General features: G+C 40.2%; 1 long non-coding RNA gene across 1 annotated transcript; it reads right to left on the minus strand.

Moving 5' to 3' along the window:
* Nucleotides 1–15,838: 15,838 nt before the first annotated feature.
* LOC134475714 (uncharacterized) lies at nt 15,839–23,402 on the minus strand. The gene is made up of 2 exons (XR_010046916.1): nt 23,167–23,402; nt 15,839–17,256 (listed from the first exon to the last, which is right to left on the minus strand). It is a non-coding gene; the product is annotated as an uncharacterized LOC134475714 (long non-coding RNA).
* Between the last annotated feature and the right edge of the window lie 1,526 nt (nt 23,403–24,928).

Below are 24,928 nucleotides of genomic sequence, written 5' to 3' on the forward strand. Positions count from 1 at the left end.
TTGGACAGTTCATACGGCCCGCCTCTTTATCGCTGATTGGCTCCTGCTCCATTGCCGGTGCTCTGATACCCGACGCTTGGAAGGATGGAGCTCAAGTGGTATTGTAACCCAGGAACTTTTGGATCAAGATTTTCCCCACAATGTCAACCTCACGTCGCTTAATAATAATTGTATTTAGGGAGTGGCGTCATCAGACGGTGCCGGCAAGAAGCACGCGTGAGACTTGCAAAGTAGGAGGGAATGAGTGCCTTTGTTGTGACCACGGCAACGCTAAGTGGCTTTGGTTTCTTTCGCTCCACAGAGATGCTGACGCGAGCGTGTTACGTCTTCTGTGGTGAACTTTGCAGAGCGCAGGTGCGCTCCAGGCTTTTGTCAAACAGCTCGCGCTGTGCACAGTCAAGAAGGCAATTCCAAAGCCCGGCGACCTTGTTTTCTGGATGCCACCTTTAGTCCTTGGCGGGCAAGACGGGGTCAACGCCAGAGCTTCCGTAGTGGCTAATGAGCATTTTTTTTTTTTTTTTCTGTACTTATTTCTTCTCTTTAAATTCTCTTCAGTTTTATGATAGGCCTTTTATCCTATATCCGAAAGTCATTTATTATTTCTAGACGCTCTCGGCAGATCCTAGGATTGTTTACTTAATCAGGTTGGTGATAGGCTCAATTTTATTTTTTCCTTTCCAGTTTGATTTTCTTATTGCACTGGCCAAAATGCAGTAAGAGTAGTAAGATTTCCGTGCTTTTTTTAGGGAGAAGACATTCAATCTTTTAACATTGTGTTGTTGGTTTTGGGTTTTTTTTGTAGAGGCCCTCTATCAGGTTGTGAATGTTTTCCTCTATTTTGTATTTGATGATTTTTCATCATGCACGTTATCTAATTTTTCTCAGTGCTATTGCTGCATCCCTTAAGACAGTTATCTGTTTCTTCTTGAAATGCCAAGTAGTACACACCGTGCATATAGGGCTAGTACTGCAGGGGGTAAAAAGAATTTAGCAATAATCAAAGAATATAGAAAAAGAAGAACTGGTAACACTGCAAGAGAGCAGCAGGTGAGTCCAAGAGAGGACTGATCCCTGAGGGTGAAAGGCAGAGGATTTGTATTTGATTTTAATGTGATGAGGGTGTCTTTCAGCATCATCTTTCTCAGGAACACTTGCATCGGGCACAGTGGTGCTATTGTCCATCCACCTCAGTTTTAAGGAGAGCAGGCATTGTTTGAAGACCGACATAATGTTTTTGTTTAACAGGGTCTTGTGCCCTTGGAGTTGCTAGAAGCAGTCTTTCTAGGTAAATCTTAACAAATATGTAAAGATTGACTATACACACACACACACACATACACACACATATATACATATATGACATTATATGGAATAGGGGAAAGATGGTATTAACATTTGTTAAGCAATTAGATCACCTGGGAGTGTATGCATAGTTTTTGTGTGTAGTTTACAAGGTGGAAACTTGATGTTCTAATACTAGTTCTAAAGAAACTAGTGAAATTACCATGATTCACTACAACATGGTGAACTCCACTGATTGGCTTTCAAATGCTGATCCACCTTGTATTCTCAGGATAATTCCCACTTGATCAGTGTGTGTTCTTTTTTTATATTACTAGATTCATTTTGTTAAAATTTTAAGTTTTTGCATCTCTTTTTCTGGGGTAATGGCCGATAGTTTAATTTTCTGAGAACTTTATGTTGCTTTTAAAAATCAGGATCTTATTCTGCAAACATGGTGAATTTGAGCTCACTGTGTAATTCAGACTGTTCTCAAACTCATAGCAGTCCTCCTGCCTCAGCCTTTTAAGTGCTAAGATTACAGGCCTGTGCCACCACAACCAGACATTTGGCTTCATCTTTAAAAATTGAGTAATATTAGCCTTAAAGGATGTGTTGGGAAATTTTTCCTTTTCTTAGCCATTCTATAAGATTTTGTATACAGCTGGTATTATTTCTTCCTTAAATGTTTGGTAAAATTTACTAGTGAAAGCATCTGAGCTTCAAGTCAGTGGGGAGGTATTTAATGGGTTTATTGCTTTTAGCGTATCAATTTCTTATGTGAACTTTGTTAGTTTTTGTTTTCTTTCAGGAAATATGTTCATATCAAAGTTATTGAACTTATTTGACTTAATATGTTTGTAACCTTCCCTGACCCTCTCTGTTTTTTAAAGTCTGTAAAATATTTAGTAAGAAGTAAAATAATTAGTAAAATATTTAGTCTGTAATATTTATTAATATCACTGGCTGGGGATTTAGCTCAGCGGCATAAGCACCTGCCCTGGCAAGTGTAAGGTTGTGAGTTCGATCCTTGGTACCAAAAAAAAAAAAAAAAAAAGAAAAAAACAGTTTCCATGTGCTGAGAATATCAGGAAAGAAATTCACTTTACAAAAAATAAAAATTTAATAATATCTCAATTGTCAAGTTTAAAACATACTCCCTTGTTGGCATGGAAAATACTTTCTATACTTTTAATCCCCTTAATTTCATTTACATTTGTTTTGTGGTTCAGATCATACATCTGTCTTTGAAAATATTCTAAGTACATCATTGGAGAAGACAAAGGGGATGAGTGAAGGGACTAGAAGAAGGTGAAATTAATCAATGCAAGTGTTCCTGAGATGATGCTGGAAGATGCCCTTATCACATTAAAGTCAAATGCAAAAAACTCAGCTTTTCACCCTCAGGGAGCCCTCTTCACTTGGACTCACCTGCTGCTCTCTTGCAGTGTGTAAGGTTTTCTTTTTCTGTATGCTTTGGTTATTGGTAAATTCTTTTACTCTCTGCAGTACCAACCATACAAGCATGTAGTGCTACTTGGAATTTCAATGAAACTAAAGAAGGAATGAATAATTGTCTTAAAGGATTAAATAATAAAAAGAAAATATTGTGTCATGTACACTTGAAACCAGTAAATATTGTCCTGTTGTTATTGTGAACTGATTGGTCAAATTTTCTTTTTTCTATCAAATTAAAAGAAGATTCAGGTGTGGTGGTGCATGCCTATAATCCCGGCACTTGGGAGGCCAACACAGAGAGATTGCCTTGAGTTTGAGGGCAGCCTGGGCTATATAGTGAGTTACACTGCAGATCGAACTACATAACAAGATCCTACCTCAGAAAAACAAAAAGTGGGACATTGAAATCTTAGCATATTTGTGTATTTTTCCATTTTATTTCTATCAGGCTGACTTTGTTTAGTGATGTTATGTCATAATAAATTGCCACATTTCTCATGAAATGATTTGTATTCTTAGTAAGATCGTCTTTACTCAGAAATCTGCTTTGCTTTTTATTGAAAGCAGCACTCCAGCTTCCCTGATTAGTATTAGTACTGAGTCAGGCTGGTAGTCTTTGAAGGGCCAGGAGTCTTCAAGGACCTCTTTTCCCCTACCTCCTGGGTATCTGAACCCCTCACCTGGTGAAGAATAGAGAAGTGAGGGGAGAATAGGAAGTGAGGGGGCGGCTGGCCCAGACCAAGGGCCCCCAGCAGAGAATGTGGAACTCAGGTTCTCCTACACTCCCCTGCAGAAAGGAAGTCAGAAGTGAAAGTAATGTGAGGCAAAAGTTTATTTAGAAGATTGTGAAAGGAAGGACAGCTGCCAAACAACAGGAAGCAAATTTCTCAAAGGTTAAAGGACTACTATAGTCACACTTATAGGGGTAATATGATTTCTACAAATAACTGTTTCACCGATTGCATAATCCAAGCCAATTAGGGTCTTAGCCTTTGTTTCTGGCTTGAGGAAAGGTCAAGGCCTAAGGGGCACAAAGAGAGTACATGTAATAATTTCACAGGCACTAGCTTCCTGAAGTACATAGTGTATAATAAACTTGTAAACACACACCATCTGCCATCCAGCTTATGTCTTATATCATCCCTATGTACATTCCCCTCTAATTGTCCCTACATTAGCATCTATACTTTTAGCTAAATTTGTGCCTTCATAATCAAATGGCTTCTTTGTCTACTTCAGTATAGAAATAATCATGGAAATACAGTAATATGAAGCTAACACTACACTTAAAATTATTCATGGCAAAAATAATTATGGCAAATCTAGTAGATATTCCTCATTTGACAACCAGGTTATGGTCCTATGACTAGGTCATTAATAGAATTGGTTGCTAAATGAGGAATTGTGTAGATTATGTACTTTTCAAAATTCAGAACAAAGAAATGATTGAAGAAAACTCCAACTTATGACTGCTTTTTATTTGCATAACTTTAAAATCCAGAACTGTAATGTAAAGTAGAACATAAAGATACACTATTGTACTGTACAATAAGTTAACAAAAAGTAGCATACAATTTACCAAATAAAGCATACTATATAAAAAAAAGACATTGAGTGTAGAGAGGCCACACTGACTCCATCTTGTCCCAGACACATCTGGTTGACAATGTTACAGGAAAAGTGCAGGCCTTGAAACATTGCCCCCACCCCAAGGTAAAAAGCATGAGGTCCTGTAAGGACAAGAAGCAAACAAGTTTATTAACCTGAACATGTGCAATTTGAGTTGCTTTGTTCTTTATTTCAATAAAAGCTACTTGCTTAGGCTGTCCAGGTGGCGGCCATCTTGCTTATCTTTAGTGTGTGCAACCCTTTATTTTCCCTTTGCTTGCAGAACCCCAACAATTGAGGCTCTAAAAACAACGTGTATAGAACTGTGTTTTTAGGATTAGGATTAGGATTAGGGTTAGACATGGGTTAGGGTTAGGGTCAGTGCCAGAGTCAGGGTTGTGGTTGGGATCAGATGTTGGTTGGTGTCAGGGTCATAGTCAGGGCCTGGGCTTAGGTTTAGTTGTAAGGCTTATGGTTACTGTCTACATTTGTCTACATTTACAGTTAACATTAGGTACCTAAGTACATGTTAAAAGATTTTAAGTGTAGTGTTAATGACAATTATTAGAGGATAGAATTAGATTTCAAAAATAAGGTTCAAGTTTATGTTCATGAATTAGCACAGCTTTTTGTTTTTAGGTTTTTAGATCTGGGAGATGTCCTTGTTTTCAGTTAAGGTTAGGGTTGCACTTATATTTAACAGTACAGGATACAGGTCCAGTTAGATATAATATCAGAGTCAGCACCAGGGTCATATGTAGGGTTAATGTTAAGGTAAAGTTTAGTGTTTAGGTTTAGTGATGGGATGAGGTTAATCTTTGTTTCTAGAATCAGAGTTTGGAATAGCATTAATGTTTGGGGTTGTGGTCAGTGTTTTGTTCTTTTGACTTAGAGTGAGGGTTGTGATTAGGAATCAGAGGTAGTGGTGTTGTTAGTGTTAAGCAGGGTATGGTTAGTGTTAGGGTGGGGTGAGCATGAGGAACAGGTTTGGTTAGTGTTCATGTTTGCTTAGTTCATTGCTTAGTTTTACTTTTATAGTCATAGTGGGTTATAAGTTTAGGGTTAGTGTTTAGGTAAGAGTTATGATTATTTTTTCTAATAGGATTAGTCTTTGGGTAGTGTTAGGGGTACTGATAACTATCAGGTTAGATATAGGGGTAGATATACTGGGAAGATGAGGTTTATGGTGATGCTTACAGTTGAGGATGGAAAATCAGATTCCATTACTTTAACAAAAAGTTTTAGGAACTTAAAATATATGTGGCATTTATCTATTATTTCTTACATTATTTGCAAAACAATTAATTGCATAGAGTACAGTTTGGAAAAACACAACACATGGACCAAGTCTGGCTATTACTGGAACACAGCTATGGTATTCTTCTTTATTCTCTCAATGACTGTTCTCCTGGGCCAGATAGAGTTGAGCATTTGCAAAGGAACTAAAATCTTTAGTCTATTACTAATTTTTCTACTACAGAATATGCTTGTCAATCAGTGGCTTACAATGAATAATAATACTAATAGTGCAATTTAAAAACTACACAAAGCAACTTTATTATAGCAATAACACAAAGATTGGGATAACAGTCATCCCCAATGTGAAGTAATGTTAATGCAGCATGAATTCTAATAAATTAGCATGTGTATGTAATCTTTAAAGCAATGATAAAATAAGAAAATTGCAACCAGTTCTGGAAAACGTGAAAACTCCATAGTACTTCATAGTAAGGTGGAAATGGAAGAAAAGAAAAAGAAAAGATGTGAAAAATAAGAAAGGCAAATAGCTCTATAAAGAATTTCGTTGGATTTAAAGGATGTAGCATTCAGTTAATGACATTATCACATTGGATAAAACAGCAATTCCAAGCCAAATATTTTTTAAAAGAGACGAATTGCATATGTAAATGAAATTTTAAAAAAAGTAAACAAATGTTGAAAAATTCCAAAAAAAGGGTAAAAATACATCGCAAATATCATAATTAAAAATACTGTCAGGGCTATGTTGGTATCCACTGAAACAGAGTTTAAGAGCAAGACCATGAGCATGAAAGGTATTACATTTTTAAAATTTAAGATTGAAAAGACACAGAAAAGAAAAACAAAAAGCAATACAGACAAACAACAAGAAGAAACTAAATACAGTAACAATATAGTTTCACAAAACAAAATGATAGGAATTTGACAAAGGTTATAATATTGCATGTTATTGCCTTTAAGAAGCTTGCTTAGATTAACAGATATAGACATGTAAAATTGATCTAAACATACAAGTATTAACAGTTCTTTTCCAATAACGAATACAATTAGTAGTACAGTCATTTTAGCTTTCATATATATGTGTGTGTATACAAATTAATGTCTTTTTTATTTTCTCTTTCTTTTTTCCTCATTTTCCTTATTCCAATTACTTTTCCTCTTTGTTCAGTTACTTATACTTACACAGTATCTATTGTAGATCTTGGAACATGTATAATTTTTCAGTTTTTTACACTAAGGAGACAATATGGTATTTGCACAGGTGAATTTGATTTATTCAACTAATGAGTATGATTTATAAGTCACTTTTAGCTACTTATAAAAGCCTTGATGCAATCTTTGTTCATAGCGGGGTAGTACTACATTGTATAGAACTACCAGATCTATTATATCCATTCCTTCATTGATGGGCACTTAGGCTGTTTCCAAGATTTGGCTATTACCAATTGTGCTGCTATAAACAAGGGTACACATATATAACTGTGATATGATGTTTTCAGTTCTCCTGGGAAAATGTCCAGTAATGGGATAGCTGAGTAAAATGGAATCTAGCTTTTTGAGGAGTCTCCACACTGATTTCCACAGTGGCTGCACCAGTCTACAGTCTCACCAATGTGGAGAAGAGTTCCTTTTCCCATATAGCCTCCCCAGCATGTGTTGTTGGTTGACTTCTTGCTCTTGGCCATTCTTTCTGGGGGAGAGGAAATCTCAGTGTTGTTTTAATTCGCATATCCCAAATGACCATTGCTGTCAAAGATTTTTTAATGTTTACTTGCCATTTGTATTTCATCTACTGAGCAGTGTGTATTCATCTTGGATGCCCATTTTTTGATTGGGTCCTTGAGTTTTGGAGCCTGATTGTTAAAAATTCTTTATAAGTTCTGGATAGAAGTCCTTTTTCTGAGAGACACTTGGCTAAAGTATTTTCCCAATTTGTGGGGTTTCTTTTCACTCTGTTGGAGATTTTCTTTGGTATACAACACTTTTTTCGTAAGATGAGATCCCAGCTGTTGATTCTGGGAGGTGTTTCCCATTTGGTTTGTGTTCATGAATCTCTGCCTACTCCTATGTCGTCAAGGTTTCTATCTGCTTTGTTTTCCAGTTGATTTAGTGTTTCTGTTTTAATATATAGATCTTTGATCTACGTTGACTTCAGTGCATGGTGATGGACCCGGATCTAATTTTAGTTTTTGGCATATGGAGAGTCACTTTTTCCAGCACCACTCATTAAAAGAGGCTATTTTTCTTCCAGTGTGCATGTTTGGCCCTTTGGACAAAGATAAGCTGGCTGAGTGTGTTCGTAGCTGTGGCTGTGTCTTCTGATCTACTCCACTGACCTTCAGATCTGTTTTTATTCCAATACCATGTGGATTTTATCACAGTAGCTTTGTACTGCAACTTCAAGTCTGAATTGTGTTGTGTCCTGCCTTAGTTTGGTTGCCCAGAATTGGCTTTGCTATTCTAGTTCTTTTCTGGGTCCAGAGAAATGTTAGGGATGATTTCTCTAGATCTGTGAGGTATACAAGTGGTACTTTGATTGGAACGGCAGTGAATCTATATAACAATTTTGGGAGAATGACCATTTTTACTTTCACAACGTTTGTTCTTCCTATCCATGAACAGAGAATATCTTTCCATTTTCTGAAATGCTCTTTCATTTCCTTTCTCAGTGTAATGATTTCACTGTATAAATCTTTTGCTTTCTTAGATTGATTCCTAAGCATTTCATTTTGTTTTGGACGCTAGAGTGAAGGATGTGATTTTCCTTATTTCTCAGTGAGTTTGTTGTTTGTGTACAGGAATGCTATTGATTTTTGAGAGTTGACTTTGTATCCACCTACCTACACTACAGAATTTGGCTTTTATGTGTAGGGGTTTTTCAATGAAGTTTTTGGGGTCTTCCATGTAGAGTATCATATCACTTGCAAATAATGGTAATTTAACTTCTTCCTTCCCTATCCTTATTCCTATTATTTCTCTCTTGCCTAATTGCTCTGGCTAACGTTTTCAGAAGTATATTGAATAGGAATGATGGTATGGGAGACCCTTATCTTGTTCCTAACTTTAGGTTGAACGTTTTCCACTTTTTTTCCATTTATTAAGATGTTGGAGGTTGGTTTTTCATATATGGCTTTTATCAGATTAACATGCAGAAACTTTTTAATAATACGTGATCCCAGTTGTTGATTCTGGGAAGTGATAGAATTTTCAGCGCAGAGGGGAAACATCTGATAGGATTTTGGCATGGCTGAAAAGATAAGAAATATAAAATATAAATGACTTTTATTTTAAGAATGTGAGGAGAGATCCCGTGACCCTCCGGGGTCTGGCATTCTCTCCGCCAGACACGTGGTGTGGGAGCATACATGTAGCTTAGGTTTGGGGTGGTGCCTAAGGGGCATTAGTGATGCATAGGTAGCCCATTGGTATTCATTTTGCACCACAGGTAAGTTGCCTAGGGGTGGGGAAGATGATCTCAAAATAGAGCCCATTGGTTCTGCCTCCGAGGCTTTACTGGCTACAGTGTCCCATCTAGGGCAAAAACCTTTCAGGTAGTAGTTCCTGTGTGGTTTGATTCCTATTCATGAATTCTCTACCTACCCATATGTCTTCAAGATGTTTACCTACTTTGTCTTCCAACAGATTTAGTGTTTCTGTTTAAATATTCAGATCTTTGATTGATTTAGATTTTAGTTTAGTATATGGTGATAGGAATATACTAAGTTTTAATTTTTGACATGTGGAGAGCCAATTTTTCAAGCACCATTTATTAAAGAGACTGTCATTTTTCCAGTGAACATATTTGGCCCCTCTATCAAAAATAAGGTGGTTGAGTGTGTTGGTAGTTGTGGTGTATCTTTTAGTCTATTCCATTGATCTTCAGATATATTTTTATTCCAGTAGCTTTGTAGTATAACTTCAAGTCAGGGATTGTGATACCTCCTGCCTTGCCTTTGCTACTTAGAATTGTCTTTGGCTATTCTGGGTCTCTTCTGGTTCCAGATGAATTTTAGTAGCGATTTCTCTAGGTCTATGAGGTATGCTGATGGTATTTTCATTGGGATTGCTTTGAATCTGTATAGCAATTTTGGGAGAATGGCCTTTTTCACAATATTTATCTTTCCTATCCATGAACAAGGGATGTCTTTCCATTTTCTTTGATTTTCTTCGATTTCTTTTTTTCAGGGTATTTCTCCTGTATAGATCTTTTACTTCTTTTGTGAGATTAATTCCTAAGTATTTCATTTTTTTTGGATGCTAGTGTGAAGGGTGTGGCTTGTCTTATTTCTCTTTCTGTAATTTTGTTGTTAGTGTATAGAAATGCTACTGATTTTTGAGCATTGATTTTGTATTCAGCTACATTGCTGAATTTATTTATCTGGTTCTTTTTTTTTGTCTTTTTCCTTTTTTATCGGTACCAGGGATCAAACTCACGACTGCCTGCTTGCAAGGCAGGCGCTTATGCCGCTGAACTAAATCCCCAGCCCCCCTGAATTTATTTATCGTATCTAGGAGACTTTCAATGGAGTTTTGGGGGTCTTCTATGTAGAGTATCATGTCATCTACAATAATGATAATTTAATTTCCTCTTTTTCTATCTTTACCCCTTTTATTTCTCTCTCTTGTCTAATTGCTCTGGCTAGTATTTCCAGTAACATATTAAATAGGAGAGGTGATACGGGACATCCTTGTCTTGTGCCTGCTTTTAAGGTAAAGGTCTTCAGTTTTTGGCCATTTAATATGATGTTAGCTGTTGGTTTGTCATAGATGTCCTTTACTCTATTGAGGTAAAGACCATCTATTCCAATTTTCTGTAAGGTTCTTGTCATAAATGAGTGTTGGACCTTATCAAAAGCTTTTTCTGCATCTATAGAAATGATCATGTGATTCTTACTTTTGGCTTTATTGATATGATGGATTACATTTATTCATTTACGTATGTTGAACCATCCCTGCATGCCTGGGATTAATCCCACTTGGTCATGGTGTATAATTTTCTTGATGATTTGCTGCATCCTATTTGCCAATATTTTATTGAGGATTTTTGCATCTGTGTTCATTAGGGAGATTGGCCAGAACTTCTCTTTTTTAGTTGGTTCTTTCTCAGGTTTTGGTACTAGAGTAATATTTGCCTCCAGGAATGACTTAGGAAGGATTGCTTCCCTTTCAATTTCACTGAAGAGTTTGAGTAGTGTCGGCATTAAGTCTTTTTGTATTTCTTGTGGAATTCTGCAGTGAATCCGTCTGGGCCTGGGCCCTTTGTAGGTAAGGACTTAATTACATTTTGAATTTCATTGATAGAAATTGGATTATTCAGCAGTTTTACATCTTCTTGACCTAGCTTTGGTACTTCATATGTTTCTAGGAATCTGTCCATTTCTTCTGTGTTAGTGAACCTATGAGAGAGGGGTTTTTGAAACAGGTGTTGATGATCTTCTGTATTTCCTCAGGGTCTGTAGTGATTTCGCCTTTTTCATTCCTTATTGCATGAATTTGAGCTTTTTCTTTCCTTTTTAAAATATGGTTGGCTAGGGCCTTATCAATTTTATTTATTCTTTCAAAGAACCGACTCTTTGATTCATTGATTCTTTGGATTTTCTTAGTCTCTATTGCATTGATTTCTGCTCTGATTTTTATGATTTACTCCCTTCTTTTGGCTTTGGATTTGACTTACTCTTGTTTTTCTAGATGTTTGAAGTGTAGCATCAGGTTGTTCATTTGTATTCATTCTGTTTTCCTGATATGGGAACTCAGTGCAATAAATTTTCCTCTGAGGACTGCTTTCATTGCATCCCACAGATTCCAGGAAGTTGTATTTGTATTTTCATTTGCTTGTAGGTATTGTTTAATTTCTTCTTTAATTTCCCTGTGACCCACTGATTGCTCAAGACTGTGTTATTCAATTTTCAGGTGTTTGTGGGGTTTTTGCAGTTTCCTTTTTTTTTTTTTAGGAGCTAGACTCTTTTTTATTATTATTTAAAGAGAAAGAAACAAAAAAATGGAGAAAATAAAAAGGGTAGAAATAATACAGAATTACAGAGAAATAAACAGTAAGAAATCACTAGTTGATAAGTTACATATTGTAATCTTAGAAATAGTTGTTCAGGTTACAAAATTAAAGCATACAAAGTGACATTCAAATAGTGACACTGCCAACAGTTCTGCTCAATGATCCAACAAAAACTTAGTAATATGCTTATCAGTCCTACATACTTCATTTTTATCTTAAAGAGGGTACAATAAAACATATCAAAATGAACAAAATGGTTCAGAAAGAAATAATTTAAAGAAATACAGATTTCAAAGCAAGTCCACTGGAGATCTTCACTGTCTATCTTATTGTCTGTAGTTTTCTTCCAAATAGTTGTCCCCATCTTCACACACATTGAATACATAATGCATATTATGGAACTAATCAAATCATTACAGGATGACAAAGGCTTTTTAGGTCTTCAAGACTTGATTTTGGGGAAGTCAATAATGACCACCATAATGTCTCTCATTCTCTTCATAGTAGCTGTCTTTATCTTTACGTAGGCTGAAATTGAACTGAAGAGACTAGATTAATATCACTCGGAACAGTGAATAATTGTTTTGCTAGATTTTATATCATAATGTTACAGAATTAGCATTGGATTTCTTAGTGTCTCTTCTTCAGAGTATCTGTTCATTACATCTTGCATTATATAATATATTACTGTAAATAATTTAAAAAATTCTTCCCATGTATGAATTTCTATATGTATATCTATCCTCTCTGTATTATAGGGAAAAACAGATCATAACAAGACAGCAAAACAAATTCTTAGAAAAACATGCAATGAAAAAGACACATAAGACCGCAATATTAGGTGATCTACCGTAGTTACTATGCTTTCTCTTGTTATTTTCAATAGACTTGTCCACATCATCAGGCTTAATACAGTTAAGCATAGTATTACATAGCTATTTTTATAAAAACCAACTTTGAAAACATTGTAGCACTTGAGAGCGATTAGTAATCAAAACTGGTATGGATATCTTTTACATCTTGTCATCTTCAGAGTAGTTGCCTCTACTTTTAGACTTGATACTATCAAGCATACCAAATTCGAATAAAATCAGCCAAGGCAAACTTACGGTCTAACAAACCAGATTCAAATAAGATCAGTCATAGTGAGTCAATGTAAGTAACACAGGGTTTCATTTTATGTTAATAGGAAATTAAGGATAGTTACCATGGTACAACTTGCTATTTTTGGGTCGGATGTCTGTGCCCTCAAATCTAAGTGGACAGACCAGAATAAAATAAAATCAAACTAAACAGTGATAAGACTACTGTGACTTTTAAATCCTGATACACTATTAACAATGACTTCTGCCTTCCTTTTTTAGGCTATTTTTCACCTTTCCTCTTCTCAGAATGCTTTGTATGTTTTGGGTTTCACTAGCCCCTTTAGTTTTTAGACTAGGGGGCCAGACCGTTGTCTATCTAATTGTTGCTGAACCTTTCTACCCCTGAGCTTGATCTTGAGCTGTACTCCTTTACTCACTAAAGTCATAGGGTTTTCCTTCCTTCCAGCTGTGCAGTCCTATACTGCCCAAATGTGTCATAGCTTTCCAATCTATCTGTGGCTGCTGGGTGAGTTGTCCCTATTTCTCTTTGGTTTCCTGTCACATATAGCTTTGCTTTCTCATCTTTGACTTTCAGTTTACTAACCCTCCTTCGAGTTGAGTGTATCTCCCATTCAGAACATCTCAATGGAGCCTGCCTCCTAAGCTACTCTACCTGTTTTTTTTTTTTAATTTTAGTGTATGAAGGCTATCTATATTAAAGATTATAGCTTACTGTCTCTGCCTCATGTCTGCTACTCTACTTTACTGCTATAATTTGTTCACCTTACTCCCTCATTCCACTGTCTGCCCTGTTCACTGAGGCCTCTCTGCCACTGTTGCTAGAATCCTGGTATCCTTTCCTCTCTCTCTCTGGAATGTCCTTCAGTATTCTTTGTAGGGTTGGGTTGGTGGTCATGAACTCCCACAGTTTCTCCTTTTCTTGGAAACATCTTATTTCTCTATTAATTTTGAGAGAGAGTTTTTCTGGGTACATTGGTCTTGGTTGCAAATTATTTTCTTTCGGGACTTGGACTATTTCCCCCCAGGCTCTTCTCGATTTGAGAGTTTGTGTTGATAAGTCTGTTGTTATTTTGATAATTTTTCCATTGTAGGTAATCTGCTTCTTTTCCCTGGCTGCTTTTAGTATTCTATTATTTTGGTGGATTTCTGGAATCTTGATAATCATATATCTGGGTATAGATCTGTTCTGCTTGTAGGTGGCTAGAGTTCTGTATGCCTCATTTATTTGGATATCATTTCTTTTTCCTATACTTGGAGAATTTTTCCTTTAATATATCTGTGAATATTCTTTGTAGTTCAGTTTTGGTTACTCCTGCTTCCTCACTAACATGCTTTATTCTTAAGTTACGTATCCTTTTGTCATCTTCTAGCCTTTGAATTGTTTTTTTGATTCCTCATTATTTTTAAGAGGTCTTTTCTTTCATGATCATATATGATAAATCTTTGTTCATGTTTCAAAAGGCTAACTTTAGTTTCTGTCAAGGCATTTTGCCAGCTTTCAATGGAGTTTTTAGTTTCCTTGTAATGTCTTTGGATCTGTTTCATGTAGTCTAGGTTATATTTAAATTCTTCATCAGAAGTTTCTCTTTCTTTTCTGATTTCCTCCATTCTTCCATCTGTGTTCTCTTGGGAGGGGCTTATGATTTCTTTAATTAATCTTTTTATATCTTGCCTCACTTGGATCAGAAGTATAGTTTTAAATTCATCTATGAGGTCATGAAGGTATTTCTTTATGTCTGCTGATGCTGTGTCTCGTATTGGATGGTTACTGCACTGGTTATCTTCTGTATTTACTTCTCCTGGGCTTATTTTCCCAGGTTTGGCAGCTGGAGATTTTTTTTATTTCTACCTCTTGTCATGTTTCTGGTTTCTTTCAGACTGGTGTGTCCTGGGGGTCTCTGGCCCACTGTGTATTGCTTAGGGTTTTTCCGAAGTGTGCTGACTGGAGTTTTTGCTGCCCTCCCCAATTTGCTGTTATCTGAGGTACATGCAGGGATGCAGGGACAGTGCAGGCTAGCCTCAAGCCTCTGAGCCAGTCAATCCACAAGTTAGGCTGTACCTTGTGGATGTCACAGAGTCTTGACAATTTTGTACCTGCTTATTGGGTCCCAACTAGAGGCGTAGCTCAGCTCCAGAAGACCCTGCCAGTTCTCTCTGTGCCAGGGGTGACTGACTGATGTCAACATGGCACCAGGCTCTTCCCAACTCCAAGCTGTCCTCCACCTAACCTCTCTGCCTCAGGGGCAACTATCTGACGTCACTGCCACACCGGCCTCTGCCCAATTCCAAGATGTCCTCCAGCCAGAGACAGCAGCCAGTCCCTAGCACTCACTGGGAATCAATGGAGATCTTCCCTTGGGTCCACTGCACATTGTGCTCCATGTCTTCACTGCATTCCCAGCACAGCGTGGTTCAGTAAGAAAACTGCATAGTGTCTGGCTTCAGAGCCCAGGAGCTTCTCACAGTCTCCTCTGGCATGACCAAGGTGGCTCTGGCTTCTTCGTGGGGCCCCAAGTCCCATTTCCAGCAATTGCTGAGAGCCAATTTAGCTCTTCCCCTTGGATCCACTACTCACTGTGCTGCGTCCTCCTGTTAAGGGCCCGGGATTCGCTGAATTCCATTATTGGCAGCTGCAGTCTCAGTGTAACCTTGGATCCTCCAGGCACACCTAGTACAGAGTGGAATGGGTCTCAGTGAGTGCATCGGGCTTCAGCTCTCCATCTGCACTTTTCCTTCCTCTTCCTAGTTTTATTTTTCCCTTTGGTTACCACCTTGGTTAATAAGAATCATTATCCATTCATCTGGCTCTCTCCATGTTGTCATGTTCTAGCATCTGATCTGATTTTTCAACAGAGACTCTGCATCCAGTCCCCTAGAAAGCCACCATTTTTTCTCTCTGTTTATTTTATCACTAATTTCTAGTTTCATAGTGCTATGATCTGATAACATGCATGAGATAATTTAAACTCTTTTGCATTTATTTAATGTTCTGTAGGTTGTTCTGTAGGTTGTGTAGGTTGATCCGGCCTGCAGATCAAGTCGTGGGTCTTGCCTGGAGAGAGAATGGGGATGGGGGGCAGGGCAAAAGGACAGAGAGAGGAGACAAGATGAAAGGTTCCAATCAAGTCTCGTTTATTCAGGAAGTGTACATGGCTTATATAAAGCCCAAGGGAATGTGGCTTTATAGGATAGGTCAGTTTAGATCTCCTCATATGACGTGGACTTATCAGATTAGCAGGAAACCATGTATAGGCAACTAGGTAAGGGGAAGTACGCAAGCATGAGAAGATCATGGGAAATGTAGGCGGACATGGCAGAGGCTCACAGGAAGGCGAGATAAGGTGGCAGCAGTGAGATATGCCACTCCCTACCTCTCCTCCCTTTATATTTATAATATCAAGAGTATAGCAGGCTTTGTGAGGATGGCGCCTGTCTTGGGTCATAGTCTCTATTTGTGACCCCAACCAGGCCTTTCCTGTCATGGGCCTGCAGGATAGCAGCTGGTCCTGTGCCTGTCTTAGGCAGCTTGGAGGTGTGACACAAATGTCCAAGTTGCCCATCTTTGGCTGCCTGTTCAGTGCCTCAAGGCATTAGGGCCACATCATTATGTGGACCATCCGTGGATGTTCTTTCCCAATAAATTTGTTGTTCTGCCATCTCCAATTGATGGTAATGTACCTGAATGGGCTTTGCCATAAATGCGTCAATCCTGTTATTAATGAGTGTCATGATCCTCTGGAAAATACAAGGGCCTACAGTAAGGAGTAGCAATAAAGCAGCTAGGGGTCCCAAGAGGGGGGCAATGTAAGGGAAGAGACCCCCTCACATGGAAGAGAAGGTAGTTTATCTGAGGTGCTCCTTTTCTCTCTCTTTGAGGCATTCTCTTAGTTTAGTCATTGACTCTCTGATGACTCGCATAAAAACAGAATTCTTCTTTGAGGGTAGCACAAAAGCCATCCTTCTTCATAAATAGGAGGTCTAGTCCTCTTCTATTTTGTAGGACTACCTCAGATAAAGATGTCAGAGATGCCTGTAAAGCCATTACAGATGTTTCTATTTCTTTTAAATCTTGATCTACTGTCGCCTGTAATTGAGCTAGATATTGATTTCCCAACACTAGAGCTGTAGTCCCTGTTCCTATCCCCGTTGCAACTCCTAACCCTAGTAATATAGCTAAGGTGAGTGTGGCAGGTTCTCTTTTATATATATAGTCAATCTGTGATGCCTGGAGGTAGTAGTCTCCTGGGTGGAATGTTATGCGAGGAAGAACCTGTACAAGAACACAAAATCTATAGACTTGTTAAAAACAGTAGTTGCTATACAGGGTGAGAGGCCAAAATTGCAGGCCCAAGACGTTCCTGGGGAAGGGATGAGGTAATTGTTTGTTGGAACTCTGAATGAAGCTGGGCACAGAGTCCTGCTGCCAGTGCTGGTGGGTGGCTGGAGTCCCTGAGACAGGTCCCTCTACCAGAGATGTCAGGAAGAGTCAGCTTGTGGTGATTGTCCCAGTCACAGGCAGATGAGCTAGAAGAACTGTTAAAGGTTAAATTGAGGGCCTTTCCTTCATAATATGGGGGAGGAGCAGTCAAGCATAGCCAACAGGATTGGGTGAGATCAGGTTGTGTGTGATTTAAGGCAGTGTACACCCCTTCAACCAAATTGAACAGGTTAGAATTTGGATACTGGGGGGTAGGTATGAGATCTAATTGGTGTATGGGGGTTGGAGTGGATGGGAAGGCACAGGAAATGCTCAGGGTTGGGTGACCTATAGTGGTTTTTTGGACAGCAGTAATGGGATTTCTATTGGATGGATTGTAGTTTGGCTTTAGAACAAGATTTGGGCCTATGGGCATGGATGAAATCTGTAGAGGAGCCTTTTTTATGAGAATAAGGCTGCCCCTGTCTGAGCCAGATTTGTGATATCACATTCCCCAGGTGTGCCCTGTCAGCCAGCCAGTTTCATCAGGGCCATTCCAGGTGTTGGTTATTGGGTCCCGCCATAACACAGAGGCAAATTGTGTGTGTCTGCGTGTGCCAGAAGCGAGATGCCGTGGAGCAGCCTGAGGCATCCAGAGATAAAAAATTTAAAATGAAGAGGGTATGTGAGAGGATATTTCTGGGAGACCCTCGGGTTGGGTACCAGGTTCCCACTTTTATTTTATCTATGGTAGATTTGAGGGACTGATGTGCATGTTCAACAATACCTTGTCCTTGAGGATTATAGGGTATACCTGTAGCATGGAGAATGTTGAGGCATTTGCAAAATTGAGCAAAAGAAGTGCTGGTATAGCCAGGGCCATTTTCTGTTTTGAGCTGTTGGGGACATCCCAGGATGGAGAGGGCTGACAGCATGTGGGCCATAACATGTTTGGTAGCCTCTCCTGTCTGAAGGGTGGCAAAAATAAAACTGCTGTATGTATCAACAATTACATGTATATATTTTAAGTTTCCAAATTTATTGAAATGTGTAATATCCATTTGCCATAGGGCGTTAGGGATTAAACCTTTTGGATTGACTCCTAGATGTTGAACAGGTAGCTGAGTAGCACAAGAGGGGCAATTTTTTGCAATTTGTCGAGCTTGTTCCCGAGTGATTTTGTGGAGGCGGCGAAGGGTTTGGGCATTGAGGTGGTGTAACTGATGAGTCTGTTGGGCCTCGGATACCTTAGAGTCTTCTGTGGGCTCAGAATGGGTCATGAAGACCTGTGCCCTGAGTAAGGGGACCCGGGAGGCCAGAATGAGCTCTTAAATGACCAATGAAAAACTTATGACTGCAAAGTTGAATCATGTCTTGTAATTGTTTGAATAGGTTTGCAGCTCGGGAGACATGACTTATGGTGGCAACAGTTTCTAATAATGGAACAGATTGCGCGAGGTAGGCACTATCAGTAAACAAATTGAAGGGTTGGTCGGGGTAAGCAGTAAAAACTGCAAGGATAGCCTGTAGTTCTGCCAGCTGCGTGGATGATGTATCTGTCTGTAGGGAAAGACACTGTTTTGTGCTATTTGGAGGGTAATGATTATCAATGGTCCCTGAGAAGGAGGCTAAAGCAATAGGCTATGCCTCAGTGGTCTGGAGCAGCCAGTCTACCTGATCTTTGGTGAAGGGTTGAATGATGACATCTGGTTCTTTTCCAAAATAACATTTTCCTAGCTTTCTGCCTGGAATTATCAGGTCAGAGACCACTTGGTAGTAAGGCAACAGTACTCTCTTCGGGGAGACTGGCAGATGAAGCCACATAAGGGGAGCTTGCTGCCAAAAAACTGCTGTGGGAGAGAGTTTTGTGTTAAAAATGAGAAATTGTATTGGCTTGTTATAATCTATGAAGGAGACAGTTTGTTCGGTGATATCCTCTTCCACTGTGTGGAGTATTTTTCTAGCATCGAATGTGATGCTTGGGGGGAAGTTGGGTCAGTGTCTCCTTGGAGGATCTCATAGAGGGGTTGTAGATCATATTTTGTCAATTTTAAATAGGGTAAAAGCCAATTAATATCACCCAGAAGCTTTTGAAAATAATTGTCTCAAGGTTGTCAAGTCTTAGTTGGGGCTTTGGTGAATATATTTGAGTGCTGTAGCTGGAAACCCAAATATATGTATGGGTCTGTAAGCTGGACTTTATCTGGTGCTATTTGGAGTCCAGCCTCTTGTAAGGTGACCTGCAGTGCCTGGTAGCACTATAAGGTCTGGTCTTTATTTTTTCCTGCCAAGACGATATCATCCATATAATGAAGGATGTATATGTTTGGCCAATGACCTCTAATTGGCTGTATGACAGCGGCCACGAAAGCCTGGCATAAAGTGGGAGAGTTGGCCATCCCTTGAGGGAGGACACACCATTGAAACCTCTGCATAGGAGCCTGAAAATTAATGCATGGGAGACTAAAGGCAAAGCGTTTTTGATCTTGTGGATGTAGGGGAATTGAGAAGAAACAGACTTTGAGATCTATGACAATTTTGAAAAATCCTAAAGGAATGGCACTGGGTGAAGGAAGTCCTGGCTGTAATGGTCCTATTATAACCATGGTTTTGTTTATTGCTCTGAGATCTTGTAACAACCTCCATTTTCCTGACTTCTTTTTAATTATAAAAATGGGCATATTCCAGGGGGAATCATTTGGTACAATGTGGCCTGCATTTAGCTGGTCCTGCACCAGCTGTTGAGCAGCTGCAAGCTTTTCAGATGTAAGGGGCCACTGATCAACCGAAACAGGGTCATCTGATAACCACGTAATTTCTTTGGCATGGGCCGCAGGAACGTCAATGACCCCTATTGAAAATGGCCTAAGCCTGCTCTTGAAGAGTTTGGGGTTGGGAAATAGGGACTTTAATACCTGAACTCTGTTTACCTAGGCCTTGATTAGGAAGGAATCCCTGAGTGAGCATTTGTTTGGTGACTATAGTATTAAGGCTGCCCATCATCATTCCCATTTGGGTCAGCAAATCTCTACCCCACAAATTAAGGGGTAACCCTTCCACAATGTAGGGCTGTATGTGCCCTTGATTGTTTTCTTTATCTTTCCAGGTAAGTAGATGGCACTATGCTGTGGATTTTTAGATTGTCAAATCCCTTGCAGATGAGTCGTAGTTGTCTCTAGGGGCCATGTGGGAGGCCAGTCCTCTTTTCTAATGATGGCAGCACCTGTATCTATGAGCCCTGAGAAACTTTTCCCATTGAGCAACAAAGCCATAAGGGGTTTATCTTTGGAAATAAATTGAGCCCAATATATATCTGAAGACCCAAGGGAAGAATTTCCCCTACAGGAAGCCATAGCTGCGTTAGAAGTTTGAACGAAAGGCAATAGCACCAATTGAGCGATACGTTGTCCTTGACTAATGGAAATCAGGCCAGAGATAGAAGATGCCATAACAGTAATTTTGCCAATATAGTCATTATCTATGATTCCTGGAACAACTTGTAATCCTTTCAATATTGTGCTGCCGTATCCAAGGACTAACCCACATGTGCCCTTGGGAAGGTGGCCAAAAAACCCAGTAGGGATGGCTTGTATACCCATGTCAGGAGCTAATACTGTGTTGGAGATGGAACAGAGGTCCAGTCCTGCACTTTCTGGTGTGGCACGGAGGAGGTCTGAAACGGATTGTTTCATGCTGGATTGTTTTGTTGCTGTGGGAAAAACCCTATAGCCCCAGGGGTCTGTCTCAAGTTGGGGGTTGGGGCTGACCCCGAATCCCATTTCCCTGCTGGGGGAGGGGATTGCCATCTGCATCTGTCTTTGACCTGCATTCATTAGCCCAATGATATCCCCTTCTGCATTTTGGGCATAAGCTTATAGGTTTTGGTCTTAAGTTATTGTGTTGAGACTTTGGGGCTGTTGGGCAGTCTCTGGCAAAATGGCCCATCTGATCACATTTAAAACATTTGCCATTATTTGTTTTTCCTCCTTGCTTTTACCCAGGTAGGATCTCTTTTATAGCTGCAGCTGTACTTGCAGCTGTGACCTGAGCTTGATGATGGGCAGGGCCTATATCAGCGCACAAGTGAATATAACCTGAGAGATCTTCTTTTTTTCTATATGGTTTGATTGTGGCCTGGCAGGCAGAATTTTCATTTTCATACGCCAAATTGTTTAACTAGGTCAGGGTTGTCCTCAGAGGTGCCAAAAAGACGCTCAGTTGCCTGTAAGAGGCAATCAATGAAAACACAGAAAGGCTCCTCGGGTTTTTGTTTAATTTTAGTAAGAGAAGCAACTCCACCAGAAGGGAGTTTTTTCCGTGCTTTAGTTGCCACCAAGGTGATCTGAGCAAAAAGGCCTGCCTCATATCGCATTTGGGCTTGTTATGTTGCATATCGGCCTGTTCCTGTTAGCATGGGAAGAGTATAATGATTTTTCCTGTTAGCATTATCTTTAGCCAAAAGTTTACACTGGACTTGGAATTCTGCTTTCCAGAGCAGATAATTGCCCCCTGAGAGTGTAGCTCTAGTTAGATCTCTCCAATCATTAGGTGTAATCCAACCTTGGGTTAAGGAGTCTAAAACCACAAGGGTGAAGGCTGCCATGGGGCCATATTGGGATACTGCTGTTTTTAATTCTTTCAGGGCAGTTACAGGGAACAGTGTGTGGGCCCTGTTAGCCTGTGGCCCTGGAGGGTCTGTTTCTGTATCGCTATCATGTAGGTCAGAGTCATTTTCTTCCTCGCTATCATCAATTTCTATTTCCCACCTCTGTAGATGTGGTGGCTATCTATCTCTCCTAGTTGTTGTAGTAGCCCCGTGTTTTGTCCCTTCTGCTTTCCTGACTTGGGGACCGATCCTCATGTCTAGTTCATCCCTTTTGTCTCCCTCTTTCCTTAACTGTTTTGTTCCCACCATTTTGTGGACCAGCGCCATCTTGGGTGGGTTGAGTTGCCTCCCCGCCTTTTTGGGCTAACACCAGCTGTGGCGATCTGGGCGATTTCTGTTACTGGAAATATTAAGTGAGGCACCATTTTTAAGGCATCCGTTTTTGGTGGGTGCGTTGTCTCTGTTACTGGGAACATCATTGCTGGTGCATCTGAGAAGGGATGGGAGCCTACATCTAATGACTGGAGTTGCAAAATGAGTCTCTGTTTCTCCTGTTTCAATTGGAGCCGCTGTTGTAAATAATGAATTTCTGTTTCTAAAGCAAGGAGATCAGGAGGTGGACCAGGAAGCTTTTGGAAGCCAGGCTGGGTGTTATCTGGTTTTCTTGTCAGTATTTTAGTCATTAATTTGGGATCATGGATCCCCAGGGGCTGCAAAAAGGGGTTTCTCACCCTGATATTGCACAGCCTCTTCCACCAATTGCAACCAATCAACCCCTTGGAGCTTAGAAAGGTCAGGGTACTTAGGCCTACATAACAGAGGGGGTGTGGTGGCACCAAGCTCTAAGGAGCACTGGAAGCCACTTTGAATAGCAGGGCCATTTTGAGCATCCCCATGTGCTCTAGAGAGGGGAAGTGACAGCAAGTCGCCATTTTGGGAGTCTCCGGAGGGGGAGCTGCCATCTTGAGGGGGCTCTGGAATACCAAGAACCACAGAGCCGGGAGAGCTGGGTGCCTTGGATAAGTCTGGTGGGTGTGGGGTACAACTGCGGGAGGCAGATAATGCAGCCTCACCCTGAGCAAGCGTCTCTGCAATCTGGGGATCTGTGTGATGTTGCATCAGCAGCTCAGAAATTAAAGTCCAATATGCAAAAGAAGTTACGGGAACCTTTTCTGGACCAAAAACTCTATAATAGTCTTTGAGAGCATCTCCTACTCTTTTCCATCTTTTTGAGTCAATGGTGCCCTCTAGTGTGAACCATGGGCACACAGAATGCACAAACTGAAAGTATTATAATAAATCTTTTGTTTTAACCTTAATCCTTCTGACCTTGAGTGCCTCCCTGAGGCCATTCACGAACAATTCATGCTCACTAAATGCTTGCCCCATGCTAGTAGAGAGATAAGATCCGTTCACCTACCGTGATTCAGGTGAGAAGGCGGCCGTCTGCACGGATCACAGGGACAAAGCCCTTGAATCAGTCATGCTGCGCAGCGATTTACTCCTGTGTATGGTCCCACGTTGAAACCTCTCATGCCAGGCCTAGCCCCCACTCTTGGGTGCCACTTGATCCGGCCTGCGGATCAAGTCATGGGTCTTGCCTGGAGAGAGAACGGGGATGGGGGCTAGGGCAAGAAGAGAGAGGAGACAAGATGAAAAGTTCCAATCATGTATCATTTATTCAGGAAGTGTACATGGCTTATATAAAGTCCAAGGGAATGTGGCTTTATAGGATAGGTCAATTTAGGTCTCCTCATATGATGTGGACTTATCAGATTAGCAGGAAACCATGCGTAGGCAACTAGGTAAGCGGAAGTACATAAGCGTGAGAAGATCATGGGAAATGTCATCTTGCAGCTGTTGGATTATTTCCTGATTTCTTGTTCTTTTTAAGAGATCTTTCCTTTTCTGTTCGCTAGCTGCAATCTTGTCTTTGAGATATGAAATTCTGTCTTCACTTTTGTTGAGGCAGTTTTTACAACTTTCAATGTAATTTTTCATTTCCTGTATATCTCTTTGAATCTGCTTTATATATTCTGTTTGTTTCTTATATTGTTCATCCAGGGACTCTATCTTTTTGTTTTGTTCCTCTGATTTTTTAACTGTGTCTTCTTTACATGTGTTCATCATCTCTGTCATTACTTTTATCATTTCTTCTTTTACCTGGAAGATTATTTCTTGTTTGAATTCCTTTAAGTTTCCTGCTTCTTTATTTCAGTTACTGTTATTTCAGGTATTTCAGGCATATGGCATGTATTTTCTTCTATGTACATGGCTCCTAGGCTTTCTTGAGATGGGCTGGATGTTTGAGATTGCATTTTGGTCTTTCATTTTGTCATTTTCCTATATTTTCGTATTTCAAGTGTTGTTCCAAAGCTTCCCTTGGGTGTGTTGGAAATTGTCTCCTATGTCCTGGTCTCCTGGACTCCTCTGGTAGTGTAGCTCCCTTCTTGAGCAGTGAGGACCTGGATTTAAAGAAGGTTGCCAGGCTCATCTAAGGTAGGCCTAAGGCCTCCTCAAGCTGCACAGCTCCCCCATCTGGCAGCAAAGCTCCCTGGATGGAAAGAAGGCCATGAATCACGCTAAGGCAGGCCTGAATCACGCTAAGCCTAATCTAGTGTGGCTGCAAGCCGAGTGGGCCCCCAACCACCTAGAGCAAGGATCTCAAACTCTCCCGGGGATCAGATGTTGTGCAATCATCCACCTCCTCGGGTGGCAAAGCTTCCCGGGCTGAAAAGGTCACCCCTATGGCCTAGGTAGCCTCAAACCTCCTCCACAGGGCTGCTTCTTCCTCCAGGCAGGGGCAGTAGTGCTGTTGCTTTCCAGGCCGAGTGAAGGTTGCCAGCAAGGCCCAAGCAGGTTCCCACTTCTCAACTCAGCTCCCTCCAGGTGGGGCAGCTGAGGGGGCTTTCCAGGCCAAGAGAAGATTGCTGGCAAGGCCAGAGTTGGTTCCTGTGGCCTGGCTCAGCTCCCTCCTCCAGTTGGAGTAGCTTGGGTGTGCTCTCTAGGTGGAGAGAAGGTTGCCAGCCAAGGCTGTATATTGTTAAAGTTTGGGAAATGCCAGGCCTGGTGGCATATGCCTGTAATATCAGCATTACACAGACTGAGTCAAAAGATTCTCAGTGTGTTCAAAGCCAACTTGGGCTACACAGTGATTTCAAGGTCAGCCTGAACTACATAGT

This window comes from Cavia porcellus, unplaced genomic scaffold (genome assembly GCF_034190915.1).
Source record: "Cavia porcellus strain 051 isolate PalLab524CR breed Dunkin Hartley unplaced genomic scaffold, mCavPor4.1 scaffold_4, whole genome shotgun sequence".
In the NCBI taxonomy this organism is placed as follows: Eukaryota; Metazoa; Chordata; class Mammalia; order Rodentia; family Caviidae; genus Cavia; species Cavia porcellus.